The sequence below is a fragment of the Argiope bruennichi genome, chromosome 7 (assembly GCF_947563725.1).
Source record: "Argiope bruennichi chromosome 7, qqArgBrue1.1, whole genome shotgun sequence".
Lineage (NCBI taxonomy): Eukaryota > Metazoa > Arthropoda > Arachnida > Araneae > Araneidae > Argiope > Argiope bruennichi.
The window spans coordinates 16275972-16294419 of record NC_079157.1 but is presented as its reverse complement, the minus strand read 5'-3'; the positions used below and the strand labels follow the sequence as shown (position 1 = coordinate 16294419).

General features: G+C 36.9%; 1 protein-coding gene across 1 annotated transcript in view; it reads left to right on the top strand.

Moving 5' to 3' along the window:
- The window catches only part of LOC129976021 (organic cation transporter protein-like), a 75385-nt gene that overhangs the window by 45785 nt on the left and 11152 nt on the right, over nucleotides 1-18448 (top strand). The window lies entirely within an intron of this gene.

The window sequence follows — 18448 nt, the reverse complement described above, 5'->3', positions numbered from 1 at the left end:
AGAAAGTGAGTAGAACTTGGAAAGAAGTGAGAGGTAGGTATTTTATAATAAAAAGGACTGTTATCCCCTAGTTTCAAATGTAGAGGGAAAATAATTTCATCAACAAACACAAGAATTCACACAAAGACGCAAACACAGTGTTTATAAATCTGTATATTTTCAAATTTATCTTCTTTTGGTATATTTAAGCTATACCGAATTTTTAAAATTTGCTTCCTTTTCAACAGCAGATGCGTTTTCAAAAGGTTGATTTAGAACCATGACATCATAGCAATTATTCCATTTCAAAATCAGTCGAGCTCCAAAACTTTGTTTGCCAACTAGAAAAATTGAAACTGAAAGTTTAAATATTTAAATATGTATATGCCATCAAAAACATAACTTCTAAAAAAACCAAATCTGGCAACTCAGTTCTTCTATCGTAAAAAGTTGTGAGATCCATGTAATACCAAGTCGGTCCATTTATTCAGTCCCTACTTAAGAATCCTTCTGTCTTAAGTTATTACGTAATTAGCTAACCTAACAACATCTTATAGTGACCATATCAATATTAAAAATCTTTTATGGTTTAAATAAGTAGATTGACTTGGCAATCGCACTAAACAATCTAATTTAATATAATATGTTAATGTAATCTAATTTAATGTAAAGATACATTGTGTTTTCATGCGATGATAACACAATGTATCATATATGTATTTTATAGATAGTCCTTTTCTTATTTTTGTATGTAGTCTTCCTCTTTTTCTTTTCCGGTACTACTTCTTGAGCTTCAGCTACAGTTTTTCTCAAAGCCTTCTCCCTGTATCTATGGGTTTTTCTCGTAAGCTTTGATGTTACAATTTTTGACAAGTCTGGACGGTAAATGCTTCTTAGTCTGTTGTATTCACAAATTGAGTATTCCTGCGCTTTAATACTTCTAAAGCCGACATTAATTAGATGTAAGCCGTCCAGACTTGTAGCTCTCGAAAGTGCCACGTAAGCTTGACCGGATGTGAATACTGCAGAACCGATATCCATCAAGGCATTATTTAGACTTAGGCCCTGACTTTTGTGTATAGTTATAGCATAGGCTATACATATGGGAAACTGTTCACGATGAACATAAGCTCTATTAATAATTTCAAATTTAGTTTTGACCAGACTAAGCTCGTAAACATGTTCTTTATTAAATGTAATGTATATTTTCTTAATTATTTTTGTATTTTCCGGATCAACCTTTACTCTTTGCACTATACCGATAGAACCATTAACTAAACCAAGACTCACGTCAATATTTCGCCTTAACATGACTTGTGCTCCTATTTTTATAATTATGTTTCTCTTCCAGGCCTGCAGTCATAGAAGTATCTTCATATTTTTTATGCATTCACGAGCTCTTTTTGTTAGGTATCTGGGGCGATCTATGCTATCTACAGCTGTAAGTTTTATTTCGTGGAAGACATTTAAGCATTGCAGTATTTAATTGTTGACACATGTTTTTTGCAGGTAATAAACAAACGATGTCATCAGGAAGTTCCGAGAGGTGTTCAATTATTTCAATTAATCTGTTTCCATTTGAATTGGATTTGTGAGTTATTAATCTAGTCGAGAGTAAGTCGCGGTCTTTTTGTGTAGTCACACCTAATCTTATTCTATTTAGCATTTCAACAAAGTCAGAATCATTGAGCTGTCGCATATGTTAATTGTAAGTTCATCGTATATAAACAGTTCAATCCACAGATTCGGTATACCTAGGGATTTGTTAGTTTCAGCAGTTGATAGTTTTTCAAAAGGTGACTTTTCAGTTACCGGCGGAAGCTGTAAGAGATCTCAGAAAACTACAATATGCTTTTTTACAAACCACCGATTTTGATTTTGATTGTCACTTGTGTCGAATATTTCAGATAAGCGTAAATGAATATATGTTAAAGTAACATTGGATATCATCGACACTTCGTCTATGATAAACAACACTAATTCTTTCAAATCTGATCTCAGAACTTGGAGCACTTCATCAGAAAGTGACTTGTACTTCGGTGTTTGCTTGTGTTCTACAGGCAGCTGTAATAGTCTATGTATAGTCAATCCATTCACATTGAATGCAGCTATTTCTGTTGGAGTACTAACTGCCACTTTTTTGTTTAAATACGTCTTAACCCAAACTTTCAGAGTTTTTATTAAAAAACTCTTTCCAGTGCCACCAGTTCCACTCACAAAACAGCGTAAAACGTCAGCGTTATTATCAGTTGTGTCCATTTTATTTGTGATCATATCGAAGACTCTTTTTTGATCGACATTAAGTGTTGCGATCATACTTTGAAGATCAGTTTGCTCTTCTACCAGATTGATTCTCTGAAAGTCACCCATTGAGTTTGCAGCTTCCACAGCTTCAAATTGAATTATTTCAAATTAGATATTGTTACAAACCTGTAATTTTGCTTCAAAGCGTGAATAGTGTCATCATAAGAAAGACCGTTTAACAGTAATCTGTATTGGATTCTGTCGGATGCCGAGCCAGTAATCCCAGAGCTTGGTAACAAACATGGCGACTATTTGGCGACTTGGCGACGAATTTGCCGACAAAATAGATAATACTCAAAACTTCGATAAATTTATCGATTCTTCCATTATTACACGCATATTTTAGTTTTTCCTTGTTTTATACACTAAACACTAATTGTATTCTAAATTTGAAGCTTCTATGTCTGCTAGAAGGGCCTTAGAGTTTTGATGATCGGTCAGTCAGTCAGTGACAAAATTCACAAACTTTGACTAGTTATAATTCTTAAAAATCTTGGTTAAAATTTAATGAAATTTGAAATATACCGTGTTTATATAAGGCCTGCTTGGTTTCTGAAAATTCAGGCTTCTAGTCTTATCCACAACGATGTTATAGGGGGTCGAAAATGGCCTGAACTGCTTCGAGAAAAGGATGGTACGACCGTGCCGCTTGTTTTTGCTCGACATGGCGGGGGCACTGTCGTGCCCCCAGATACTAGAAATAAAGACTACAAATTTAGAAAAAAAATGATAATTTATATTATAATACATAACAATTCATTATCAAGTGAAGTAGATAATGTGCAAAGATGAAGAACATATAATCAAGAATATATAAACAGGAAATGTTTTGAATTTTATCTGCTCCATTGTGGCATTTAACTACTTGTAGTGGAAAGATGTTCCCCACAAGTAGAAAAGCTCTTATCTCAGAATCGCCATGCAGAAGTAAAAATGATGCGAACCTTCAACAGAAATTGTTTGCCAAAACACAGTTTACAGAAGCAGAGTTACAAGTCGAAAATTACTATTTAGAGCATTGAAATCTTTTTCCAATTTCTGTAAGGTATCTAATACTTGGAGTGGCCACGCTGAGAGTCACAGTGGAACGCACACTCACGTTTGAATTTGCACACGCACGTGTGAATTCCCTGTCACTGCAGGTGGTTAAAATTCATAAAATTAATCACAGAAATGATTAGCTATAATTAGATCATTCTAAACTGATTTTCAACGCTTTATACCAGAAAGAGATCTATTTTCATAGAATAAATAATGGATCTCAAGGACAATACCTCAAGGACAATGTAGACATCGTAATTCAGTATGTGCGTTTGTGTTTGTGAGTATGTTATTACTTAAAAAGCTAGATCGTTTGATCTAAAACTACAGGGTTTGTTTGTTTGTTTTAACCCTTAACTGGGGACGTGCGGTCTGTGAGACCGCTAGCAATGGATTTTCTGTCCCACCTATTCTATTTTTAGCTCAATTGAATGGATTGATCCTTTAGCTTCCTGTTTTGAGACCTTCAATACACGTGCACTTTTTCAACCGATTTCAGCAGATGCTTTTTTAAATAATTCAGCTGTTTCTTCGAGCGCGGTCTCTAAGACCGCATCTCCCTGTTAGTGTCCCAGTGATAAACAAGGCTTAGCAGATGGCGCTAAAATTTTGACCCCGAAATATCATCCAGTTTACTGAACCTTTTATGAAGCAGTGCTCCAGACACTTTTAAATGAAGCAGAAAGTGATTTTAGTGATAAGGATAATTGTACAAAAGAGTTTTTCGATGAAAGTTCGCATTCAACTGATTTTAATATGTATGTTCAAATATAATTAATATTTCTAACGATAACGTATTTTGAAAAATTTATAAAATATATTAATATACCATGATATATATATATATACAGAATTTATAGGTTGATTTTTATACTTGTTCTTAACCTGTATGTTTAAAATGCCCTAGAAAACCGTACGATGAAAGTCACACAAGCCGATAAAAAAAGAGCCAAGTTTACCCATTGTCATTTTTTTTATATATAATTGTTGAATTTTACATTATATTGTCTTCTGTATACCTTCATATATTGTAAAAATAAATATGAGTTAAAAAGTAAAAAGTAATATGCTTTTTCAAGAATATTATTTATTGCAACATGTAATGTGAGAAGAAAATGTATGTTCCAAAGCATTTACTTTTTTCAATGACAATATATTTTGAAAAATTTCTAAAACAAGAAAAATATCTGCAAAATATGTTGGCAATTTTTCATACTAATGCATTCATTAGAAAATTTAATTTGAGTGCAAATGAAATGCGGTCTCGTAGACCGCACCTCCCCAGTTAAGTCCTAAAATTTCACCTCCCCAGTTAAGGGTTAAATTTTAATTAGAATCATTATGAATTAAATATTTTGCAAGCAGATATTCCTTATTCACAATACTTTCCGAAAATGTCATCATACTAAAATTAAGATTACACAATTTAAATTACAGCAAAAATTTACCGTTTTCATGATACTAATTTAATTGTTATATACAAATATCATGAATTTGACATTTTTTTTCGATAGAGTTTTTGTAATAATGGTTTTCATAGTAATAATAATAATAATGGTTTTAATAAAATTCAAACCATCTTCTATATTTCATTAAATGCTTAATCGCTTGATTTTTATTCTACTTCTTGGTAACTGAAGACAAAAAATTATGACTATCATCTGTTTAAAGTTTATATCGTTACAAATCTGTCATGCGGCTTCCCAGCATAGCTGGTTCTATAGGAGGTCCCAGAGCTTGGCGACAAACTTGGCGACCATTTGGCGACTTGGCGACGAATTTGGCGACTGGGGCGCCAAAATAGATCATGCTCAAAACATAGAGAATTTTCCCGAACCGTCCAGTAGGAACGGAGATACGCCTCGAACGTTCCTGATTGGTTGAGAGGCTTCTAGCCCCGCCTCCTGAGACCTATAAAAGGAAACAGTCCTGCCGCTGCAGGGAGGTCAGTAACCCCTCAAATACCATGAAAAATTATACCTCCCTCCAAACATAATAGACCTAAAAACAGAAAGAAATAGAACAAAAAAGATCTGGCAAAGAAATAGAGACCCAGCCTCAAAATCTCAGTACAACAAAGCCCAGGAAAAATTTCGCTTTGCGGTCCTAGAATACAATAGAAGCATATACATCCATCAAAACGAAATGCTCAACCCCCAAGATAACTGGTTATGGAGAGCAACCAAAAAACTCAAACGGAAAAGAACGAACATCCCCCAACTAACTGACCCAGTCACCAAACTTCTAGCACACACAGATGCTGAAAAAGCTGAGCTAATTGCAAACCAGCTGGAAGAGCAATTCAACCCAAATAATCTTAGTGATCCAAGCACAGAAAGCATTGTTGAGAGATCAATAGCAGCATACGAGCTCAAAAACCTTGACACAAACTACCTCAAAGTAATGCCATCGGAAATAGTTCAATTCATCAAGAAAATAAAAATTAACAAAGCCCCAGGTCCCGATGCAATAACCAACAAGATGCTCAAAAAACTACCTGACAATATCATTATCAAACTAACTCTCTTAGTAAACGAAATCCTAAAGCTCAGATACTTCCCCAAATGCTGGAAAATTGCGAGAGTTATCCCTATACTTAAACCTGGAAAAGACCCCTCCCTGCCAGTCAACTACAGACCAATTTCCCTACTCCCAACCCTCAGCAAACTAACTGAAAAAATAATCCTCACAAGATACTTAACACACAGTAAAGAACTTGGCATCTCAATCCCACAGCAATTTGGCTTCACGGAGAAGAAAACTCAGAGCCGGGGTACCCCAAGGCGGAATTCTGGCACCTGTCATATTCCTACTCTATCTGAATGACATACCCCAACAAAAAGACATCATGATATGTCTCTATGCAGACGATACTGCAATTCTCTCCCAAGGCAAAAACCCTCAGCAAACAATCATCCCCCTACAAAATTACATTAATAATCTCGAAAATTGGCTAACCCGCTGGAAAATAAAACTCAACGTGGACAAAACAGAGGCAATCTTATTCTTCAAGAAAAATAATAACTGGCCCAAAATCCAAATATACAAAACTGAAATCAGCTGGCAAAACGAGGTCAAATACCTGGGAATAACACTAGATAAAAACTTAAATTACAAAACGCACATAAATAAAACAAGAGAAAAATTTAATTTGGCTTTCAGAATCCAATACCCGCTAATTTGCAGAAATTCAGGTCTGTCAATAAACAATAAAGTCCTCATTTACCTAGCATATCTAAGACCAATACTTACTTATGCATGTCCGATCTGGGCTGCTACGGCGAAAACTAACCTACAAAAAATAGTCGCACTGGAAAACAAAACATTAAGGATGATAGTCAGGGCCAGATGGTCCATCAGAAATGCGGAAATCATTAAAGCTCTGAACATCCCCCCAATCAAGCAATTCATCCTCAAACAAGCCCAAAACTTCTATGGAAACATCATAAATATAGACAACCCCACCCTAAGTAATCTACCGACATATGATATAAACGACACCTGCAACAAACGCAGACCTCGCTGTGCCCTTGCAATTTAAATTGCAGACAAATAATACATAACCCTTTTTTTTTCCACACACAAGAAAACAATACTTCCAAACTAAAATAAACCATGTATGATGCACTGTAATTACTAAGGTCAGTTTCATATCACTCCAAAGTTAACCATTTTTAGATTTACGGATGGTGGGGCCTGCGGCCCCAATGAGCCGTAATCCCTCTCAACAAAGAAAGAAAGGAGGTCAGTATTCATTCGGGCTGTAGACGTCCACCAATAAGGTGCGAGGGATTCAGCTTGGAGCTACTTGGAGAATTTTACGCTCTGTAAGGTACACTTTGTGTATCGATGAAAGAATTGTAATCGCTTAGCTTATATTAACTTGTGAAAACGAATGTTGGCAATATATGTTTGGTTGTCGATGTTCGCCATGGTTGTAACCTACGCATATGCTTTACCACAATAATAGATTTTTATTTTTCTAATTAAGAACTCTTTCTTAACATTTAAATGTCAAGAGGCTAATTATAAATCAGCCTTATATGGCGCAGCCGGAATCTAATGGACTTGCAAAGGGAATTTCAAATAATATTTTATAAAAAAAGACATCGCACTGGTTAAGCCTTCTTTGGAACTTTCAGAATCCTCGCCAAGGAATGATAATCTCGCCAAGATTGTTTCTGCCTGAATGTATTCCAAAAATCGCCCACGCATAAAAAGTGAAGTACTTGATGATATGAGATACTTTATATACTTTCATTTTACTTGTGAATAAACCTTGTACAAATCAGTGCGAGTATTCTAACGAATGTTGAATATTCATTTCGCATTACCTTCAAAAAAATTATTCTGTTTGCAAAATTTATTGCTTGCTTTTTAAACAAGAACATCGCCAAGCAATCTTCGCTTTTTAAACAAGAACGTCGCCAAGCAATCTTCGCTTTTTAAACAAGAACGTCGCCAAGCAATCTTCGCTAATTTATTTCGTTCGTCAAGAACAGTGAACAGAAATTTAAAAAAAAAAATGTCAACAAAAGATGATATCATTTTTAATTCTTTAGACTCGCAACCGCTACAAACTTTAACGATAGTTCAACTGAAAAAAGAATTACGTTTCAGAAATCTTTCGCTAACTGGAAATAAGAATTAACTAATTTTGTGTATTGTAGAGGATAATAAAAAGAGAAATAGTGAAGGAACTTTGGCAGAATTAAATGTTCTTCGAGTGCAGAATCTTAATAACGTTGAGGAGGCAATTTCTGATAATGCACATTTATTGACAGAGATTGAATCTCTGCGAAAACAAGTAGAACTTTTAAGTAATTCTTCTACACAATCGCCACTTCCTATGCCTACGACCTCTCAAATAGATCCGAATATCGCAGCTATTCTTTCTACATTAATGGAAACGCAAAAACAATTTTTAGAAAGACAAGTAAATCCAAATGTGATTCAAATCACATCTACAAATGACACTGCAAATTCAATCCAAATATTTAAAGGTGATATAATTGAAAATGCACTTGAATGGTTAAAGGAAGTTGAAAGAATTTCAACTTTAGCTAACTGGTCGGACGAATTAAAATTAACTAATGCTATTTCTCGTCTCTCAGGATCTGCAAAAAATTGGCAATTAACAACAGGAAAAAATTTTAATGATTGGATTACTTGGAAAAATGCTCTCGCCTCAAGATTTAAAAGGCGTATTACAATGCAAGAATTTTTGGCTCACCAAAGTGAACGAAAGTTGAGGCATAATGAAAGTTTAGTAGATTATATTTATTCAAAAGACGCTCTTTTGGAAAAAGCTCCCTTCACCATTCCCCAACCTGACCGCATTTCTATGATCATAGGTAATATTACCGAGGAAAAATGGCAAATTGCATTAGCTACTCAAAATATGAATACTGTTGAAGAATTAATTGACAGGGCAACTGCACTTGATGCTATTCGCAGTGCAAAACAAGAGCATAAGAAACATTCTCCGAAATCTCAAATTCGGTCTTCTTATACACATGATGAACAACGTCGTAAATACAATCCAGTAACTGACGATGTTCGTGATATTACTTGTTGGAGATGTGGAAACAAAGGCCATGCATCTTTTATGTGCAGTTTACCACCTCCTCCACGTGGTTCAACCATAGCTCAACCAAGAAACACGTCACAACAAAATCAATATACCAACAGTCAAACTAATGCCCAAATCCCATCTTCTAGCAGTTCAACTAGTTCTGATAATAACACAGTAGCAAAACTATAAGTTTGAACTCTTCAAATTCCCGCCACAACAACAACAATCGCAACTCGACATCTGGAAGATCTACAACCGCAAATAGTGCAAATAATAATTCCATAAATTGTATTAGAACTGAAACTAACAGACGTGCCTTAATACCTGTTATTATCAACAATGATACAGAAATTCAAGCCCTCTGTGATCCATGTGCAGATATCACAATCATTCAACAATCTTGTGTTCCAAATGATATTGTTATTAACCCGTGGACTGATGGACAGTTCCAAGTTGTTGACCATGAAATAAAGCCAATAGGTTGGATTTCTTTAAACATAATTGCTGGTAATTTGGAACATATGATGCCTAAAATTGGAGTGTGCACCCAGCTTCCATTTAAGCTTATTCTAGGATTCGATTGGCAACAACAAGTTCAAGCTAGATGCACTTACGACCCTAATGGCTCATTATGTATTTCTACTCCAACTTCATTTCATTTGCACGAATGTATTCATGCTTCGAAACCCAGCATCAACTGTGTCGCTCTTCATCCACCCTCACTACCATCATTAGATGATGTTACTTTGCCAGAAGCAACACCCAATATAATTTTATCCGAAACAAACCTTATCCCTAAATCCGCAGGACTCTCTACAACTCAACAAGCTCAACTTGATGCAGTAATTGGAAAATTTACTGATGTTTTTTATTCGAATGATGATAACATTGGACTATGTCCATATGTGGAATTCAAAATCGAATTGCGACATGAAAAGCCTATTAGATGTAGACCTTATAGACTTTCAGAGCCTGATCGCCAATTTCTAAAAACGCAAATTGAAAAATGGTTAAAACAAGGAATTTGCCGTCATTCCAACTTACCGTACGCAGCACCAGCTTTCATTGTGGAGCAGCCCTTTCATGAAAGTACTCCTAGGCGAGTTGTGGTAAATTTCTCTCGCACTATTAATCCTATCACAAATATTGATCCGCATCCAATCGACCAAATGGAAGACGTTATTCAACGCATGGCAGGAAAGAGCTACAATTCTAAAATGGATGTAAAATCTGCATTTCACTGCATTCCCATAAGAGACATTGACACCTACAAAACTGGATTTGTCACTCCTGACGGACATTATGAATTTCTTCGAATGCCTTTTGGTGTCACAAATGGCCCATCTACAATGACAAGAGCGATTAAATTAGCCTACAATCATCTGGCACACCACAATGTCAACACATACTCAATTTGATATATCAACTTCTCATGATGACTTCAATTATCATCTCAAAGTGATATATAAAATCTTTGAAGCAACTCAAAAAGCTGGCTTCAAGCTGACACGAGAAAAAACGCAATTTGCAGTATCAGAAATAACTCTTTTTGGTCGAATTATTTCTCAAGATGGTGTTCGTCCTGATCCGGAACGCATAGCAGCAATTGAACGTTATCTAACTCTCAAATCAATTCATGAAGTCCGTAGTTTCCTTGGATTTGCTAATCAGTTTCGTAAGTATATTCGTAACTATGCTGTTATTGCTAAACCTTTAACAAGCGTTTTAAAAGGTTTAGATAAGAAGACCAACAATGCTCCTATAGTTTTAACAGATGACCAACAGCGTACATTTGAATCTTTAAAAACTGCAATTACTACTGCTCCAATTCTTGCGTATTTCAAACAAGGATTACCAACCTTTGTAGAAACTGATGCATCTTATTCTGGACTAAGAGCAGTTTTATCTCAAGAACAGAATGGAAAGCGTCGTGTCATTGAATATGCTTCACGTACCTTAAAAGATGCTGAAACACGCTACCACAGTGACGAACTGGAATGTACTGCTGTACATTGGGCCCTAACTGAAAAATTTCGACTCTATCTCCTAGGTCACAAGTTTCAACTCATCACAGACAACTATACAACCGCTTATGTAGTTGCAAAATCTGCAATTAATCGAAAATTTGCACGATATTTAGTGGATTTGGCTCAATTTGATTTCACAACTGAGCACCGACTCGGAAAGCAAAATGTCATCGCTGATCACCTTTCACGTTTTCCAACACCACCTGTTTGTTTAACAGTTACTGCAAGTTATGAATCAGACATTTGTGTGAAACAGAAAAGAGATGACTTTTGTCAGTATATTTTTCGCTTACTCAGAGAAAAAAATCCAAACAAAAGGACAATGTCAATCATACGCAATTATAATATCGATAACAACACTCTTGTGCGAGTTAAAGATAATAATTCGAAATCTGTAGTAGTGATTCCTAAGGCAATGAGAGAGAAAACTCTGATCGCTTGTCACGATGATATTGGACATATGGACGCAAAAAAAAACTCTTCACAATTTGCAATTACGTTATTGGTGGCCAAATATGCGCAAGGACTGTAAAGCATATGTTCGAAGCTGTCATAAAGGCCAAATTGTCAACCGACGTACTGCTAATACCTATGGTCTTTTGCAGCAATTGCCGATTCCATCCACATCTTGGGAAATTGTATCTGCTGACCACATAATCTGTTTGCCAGAAACAAGAAATGGAAATACAAATATACTTGTTCAAATTGACCGCGCCACACGCTATGTAATTGCAACACCTTCTGCATCTCTCGCCGCTCATACAGTGACTGATGCTCTGTATCATAATATAATACTTAGATATGGACCGCCAAATATGTATTTATCAGATGGAGGAACAGCATTTACCGCACGTCACACTCAGCGGTTTCTTCAAAAATATGGAATCACACAATCAACGACACCACCTTATTCACCACAAGCTAATAGTATCGTTGAACGAGCCAACGGCATCATTGTGTCCTCTTTGAAAAAAATGATTGACAAAAACCCGAATAAATGGGACGAATTACTTCCAAATGCCTTACTCGCAATTAACACCACAAAACAAAATTCTACTAAGAAATCACCATTTCATTTACTTCATGGATATGAGCCACGCCTTCCACGTGAACTTCACATTGGTAGCTTCATAGATGACACGCCACGTGAAGACCAACTAGACCTTTTAACTTTGGCCAGGGCCGAAGCAGCAAATAGTGTGTATGAAACACATTTGGAGAACAAGAAACGATTTGATCTCCATCGCAGATCCCATTCCTTCAAGGCAGGAGATTTCGTATTGTACGACTGGCCGAAAAAAGGAGATCACAAACTTTCTCCTATTTTCAAAGGACCATTTGTGATTATACGTCCAGTCGGGGCCGTGTGCTACGAGATCAAGTCTACAACACAGAAGAACAAATTTATCAAGGTTGTCCACGTACAACATCTTCGCCCTTACTTTAAACGAAATTCACCAACCATCGAGGAAAACAGCACAGACGAAGAGAATGAGAGACACTGAGCCATCATCAAAAAGATGTTAACTGGTCTGTGTTCCCCAGAAACTTGAACTATGATTTCATCAAAAACTTTGTTTCTTTTATTTTTACGCTTCAATTTAAAATTTCTTCTGTCTGTCTAAATTTTATATTGAGCGGGGCCGAATGTAAGGTACACTTTGTGTATCGATGAAAGAATTGTAATCGCTTAGCTTATATTAACTTGTGAAAACGAATGTTGGCAATATATGTTTGGTTGTCGATGTTCGCCATGGTTATAACCTACGCAAAAGCTTTACCACAATAATAGATTTTTATTTTTCTAATTAAGAACTCTTTCTTAACATTTAAATTTCAAGAGGCTAATTATAAATCAGCCTTATAGCTCTTACTTACTAGACCACTGCCGAACTTGTTCTTTTTAGAACTTTGTGGAACGGCCTGTCTGGAAACGAGAGTGCTAAAAGGTTATGTGTTGAGGAGACGGCTATGGCTATCGAGCATATGCAGATAGCACCGACACCGTCCTGTGCAAGATTTCATCAACTACAAGAGATGATCACGATCTGCGAAAGCAAAATGAAAGATGACTACGCAAGGTGTCAAGCATTACTTGGAATGGAAGGCAACTCACCAAGAACGGAAATGGCCAACCTCGAACTACAGGATACCATGAAAAGAAAGGACCAATTGATGGGTGAGATGCATTCTATTCCTGCGTGCGTGACACCGGATGTGTGTAGCCAGAAATCAGACCCCATAACCAGTGTAGAGGATGAAGAGTTCACTCTCGTTCACAAAAGAAAAGCAGGCAGAAACACCCCTAAGGTGAAACAAGCCAAAGCCATTCAAACTAACAACAGATTTTCCAATTTGGAATCTGAAACCAATCTAAATAGCTCTGAACAAAACAAACCCCAAGAACTCACTGAAAGAACTCCACCCCTCATGCTTAAATTCACATCCGACTATCATAAGGTATTAAAAATTATTCATGACCAATTCGGCCCCACTAACAATAAGCTAGGAAATGGCTATATCAGGATTTATACCAAAGATAATCAAACATATAAAAAACTGCAGGAATTTTGCAAAAGCCAAGGGTTTGAGTTTTATGTAATTACACCAAAGTCTCAAAGACCAGCTAAGGTCGTAATAAGAGGTCTCCATCTTGATACATACCCTGAATCAATTAAAGAATACCTAATTGCACAAGGATTCTCGATCAATAAGGTCACCAAAATGATTCAGCAAAAAACCAGAAGAGAACTCCCCCTATTCTTAGCTGAATTAAATAGAACACCAGGATTTGAGAATGTTTACAAACTAGAGCATATAAACTATCTGAAAGTGACGATTGAGGAATACAGGGGCAGAAATATCGTCTCTCAATGCTTCAAATGCAACTACTTTGGCCATAGGGCAGAAAATTGCAATTTAAAATCGAGATGTATCAAATGTTAGGGAGAACACGAAACTAAGAACTGCAGCGTCCAGGGTAAAGTAGAATCCCCAACCTGCATCAATTGTAATAAAACCGGGCACTCTGCTGCATACAGAGGCTGCGAGAAATTCCCAAAAATTAATCGACCACAAAGGAGGGAATTTAACCCCAACCAGAACAGAATTAGGCAAGGAACCTCTTTTGCACAACTTTTCAACTCCAATAGTCCCCCACAGATGGAGCCACAGGCACAGCAACCAGAGATTGGAAACAATCCACCCGCGCAAACAAATGACGATTTGAAGGGTCTAGACCTTGCAGAAATATTTAATATCATCATGCAAATCAAGAAATTTATTGAGGAATTCCCTCGAATTATTAATATCTTTAAACAAATGACCTCTGTTAATAACTTGCCAGACAAATGTGGTATACTTATCAATGAATTTGCACGCAATGCTCAAACCCCTACTAATTAAAGTTCAGAGCCAATAATCTAAAAATCGTGTATTGGAACGCAAATGGGATTAGGCACAAAATCCATGAGCTGAGGCTGTTTGTAAATAAGCATAAGCCCCACGCTATTCTTATCCAGGAAACGCACCTGAGACCCGGTAAAAAGATCTACCTGGCTAACTATGATGCATACTATTCCTATAGAGATAATCAAGATCCGACGCATCCTAGTGGTGGCACTATGATATTCATAAATAACTCCATAAAGCATCATCAAGTTTTTCCACCTACACTGCATCATGTTGAGGCCACTATAATAGCAATCACACCCAAAAACTATGACACTGTCACACTTACATCCATCTACATTCCGCCGAACTCTGACGCACAAATGTTTACACTAGACTTAGAGACCCTCTTACAGGTTAGCTCTAACCAGATAATTTGCGGCGATTATAATGCCAAACACAGGAGCTGGCACAACACAACAAACTGCACTAGAGGGAACACACTTAAGCGATTTGCTGACAACGCTGACTTGGAAGTAATTGCCCCAGCAGACCCAACACGGTTCGGCACCAACAGCGAAACCACAATAGACCTGCAATTGTAAAAGACTTTTTATTTCCTTACGAAATCACCTCACTCCCAGAAATGAGCTCTGACCACAACCCGGTTGCTCTACACTTTCACTTTAAATACACTCTACCAGACATCCCATGAAAAACAAAAACAAACTGGAAACACTTTAACAGAGAGCTCAGCCACACTTTAGTAAATTTCACAAACATTAACACACCAGAAGATGTGGAAAATTTAGCTGCACAAATCGAGCAAGAGATCACTGATGCTAAAAACAGGAGCTCAAACCTGATAACTAATACCAAACCCAAAGTTGATCCTGAATTAAGAAAACTGAATGCTGAGAGGAATTGGGTTAGGAAGCAGTATCAAAAATTCAAAAGACCAGAAACCAAAAGACTGCTTAATACTCTGAACAATAAAGTCAGGAGATTAGCGAATCAACTTGAAAATATGAAATTTGTCAACAAGCTCATAAATCTCAGCCCTGAAAATCAAAACGTCTGGGACTTTGTGAGACCCTTTAAAAAGAAGAAACTTATCATTCCGACCCTTAATGGTCCGGCCAGAATTGCACAAACCGACCTTGACAAAGCAAATTTCTTGGCAAATAGCCTAGAGAATCAATTTAAACTAAACCCACTTTACCATGAGGAAACGGAAGTCGAGGTCGAAGAATCAGTTAGCTCCTTTTTGAACACACAGATGGCGCCACTAGACGACCCAAATGTAAACATTGACCCTGTAAAGCCTACAGAGGTAATCGAATGCATCAAAAAACTCAAAACCAACAAGGCGCCTGGACACGACAACATCACCAACTACACAATTAAACACCTCCCTCTGAATTTTATTCTATTTTTCACCCTTCTAGTACAAAAAATACTGGAACTCGAACATTTCCCAGCCAGATGGAAGACAGCCACAGTCGTACCAATATATAAGCCTGGTAAGGATCCCACGGATCCCTCCAGCTATAGACCTATCTCACTACTTTCCTCACTTAGCAAAATTGCTGAAAGTATCATTCTAAAAAGATTTAACCAACACCTATTAGAAAACAACATTCTTTGTCCGGAACAGTTTGGCTTCAGACCAAGCCTATGTACTGCACATCAACTCATCAGAGCCACCGAATTCATCACTGCAGGTTTCCAAAACAAACAAAAAACAGGAGCTGTCTTCCTTGATATACAGAAAGCTTTTGATCGGGTATGGATCAATGTTTTAATTTACAAATTAATTAAAAACAATACTCCAAGGTATTTAATTAAAATCATTGTTTCATATCTCAACGATCGAAGCTTTAGAGTAAGGGTGAAGGACGATTTATCAGACACTAAACACATACAAGCAGGAGTTCCACAAGGCTCAAAACTAGGACCAATTTTGTTCTCCTGCTACATCAACGACATACCATAACAATTCAACACCATGCTGTGTTTATATGCAGACGACACCGCAATTCTGGCCAAAAACCACAATCCCAACTACATCAGAATCGCACTGGATAGACACCTGAGAACTATTACTGAATGGATGGTTAGATGGAAGATTGAAATCAATGCCGATAAAACTGTTCCAGTTATGTTTCACAAAGCTCCCAGAGACGTTAACTTTGAGAGGATCAAAATCAAGAAAATATACATCCCGTGGTCTCAGGAAGCCAAGTACCTAGGTGTCATAATGGACAGGAAACTAAATTGGAGGGCACACTTTCATTACGTGAAGGAGAAATTCCGAGATCAATCGCGCAAATACTTCCCCCTTATTGCTCGGAATTCAAAGATGCACAGGGACACTAAAATGCTTATTTACACAGCCTATTTGCGTCCGATACTGACTTACGCATGCCAAGTTTGGGGACATGCTGCTAAAACTAATCTAAAACTAATTGAGAGCCAGCAGAACAGAATAATCAGACAGATTTGTGGTGCTACCTGGGCAATGCCCAGCTCCGAAATTTACAAAGCGCTCAAATACCCCACTTTAAAACAAACTATTAAGAAAATAGCCACAAGATTCTTCGATAAACTTGACGACCATGAAAACGAGGCTATACAAGCTATCGAAAAATATATCCCCCAACCTAATATCAATAGACCTAGGAATGTACTACTCATTTAAAAACACTGTATCATAACAATATCAACTACCATGTCAAACCAAACTTAATTCCAACCTTTGTAAACGCATGCTGATTGGCTCTGAACGAACAATAGCTTAACTCAATCTGTAAACAACTTTCTCTCCCGGCTACACACTCCGATCCGCACTGCAACCCAACGCCCCTTCCCCACCGCTGCTGACTTCCTATTGGACGGCGTTCCACCTTCCTCTCCCTCTCCATCAGGGGACTACTCTGCGCCAGTTCCAGTGCAGTCACCTCACGCTGATGACACTGAAAGTCCATGGCATTCACGTAACGCCAAGCTAATTTACTCCAACTTTCTGCCATCTACAGGAGATAGCTTCTACGGAAACGGGCTCTCCTTAAACTCCTCCATCGTTTCGCTGCCGGGCGGTGAGTCGAGTCGTGAACCAGATCGAAGAGTGATCGGAAGCGACAAAGAAGAGTGGTCGTGGACCAGTGGAGTCGTCGTAGTTGTGGACCGGCGGTGAATTGGGTTGCGAACCAGTGGAGTCGGAATCGACAGGAAGAACTGGCCTTCCAGAGATTAGCGGAGCAGCGACGGAGTCAAGTGCGTGCTGAATTAAGCTGTGTTCTACTGTCTGCAGTAGAGTCTGTTGTATGCTGCACGTCTCGGCTGAAGATAATCGTCTTCTGTGCTGAATATAGTGTCGTCTTTGTGCTGTCCTGTGTGTCTCCGTGTAAATACACGTCGTTGTTTTATTTTCTACTGCCGCCTGGTGTTTGAGCGTTCTTTACATCATATAACTACCACTATCCAAACGAACCCTCGGACAAATTTCGTAACAATATGATGCATAAAAATGTGTCAATATAGCGAAAATATTAAACTACTAGCTGTTCTACCCTCGTCAAAGCTTCCTTCTATTTGTTCTACGTGTGTATATAAAAAATAAACACAAATACTTTAATATGTAATTAATCACAGTTTATTTAAATCAGCCTTGGAAAAATTTATTGAAAAAATGAAATAGATATTTAATTTTGATTAGTTTTGCATATTTCATATTTCTAAAGAGGTAATTTTATAATAGATTTTTCGCTTAATTCTTTATATGGAGAAATTCAGAAATTCCAATTAGTTGTGTGTTCTTGGTGACAGCATAGAATTTCCATATTCTTCTTCTTTTCAGACAAATTATCCATTTTAATATTGAAATGCAAATCTGATAAATTATTGAATTTTTAAACACAATATCAAACGCAAAAATTCATCTCAAAACAAAGTGAACAAAAATCAAAATTATTTATTTCAAACACTATTGTAAATAAAGGCAACTAAAAATTATTTTGAATTAAATCTATAAAGTTATATAAGGTATGAAATTATTAATTAGACATTAGGAAATTGTATTGATTTACATAATTTTTTCAAATACAAAACTGTTCGTCTGAAAGCACATGTT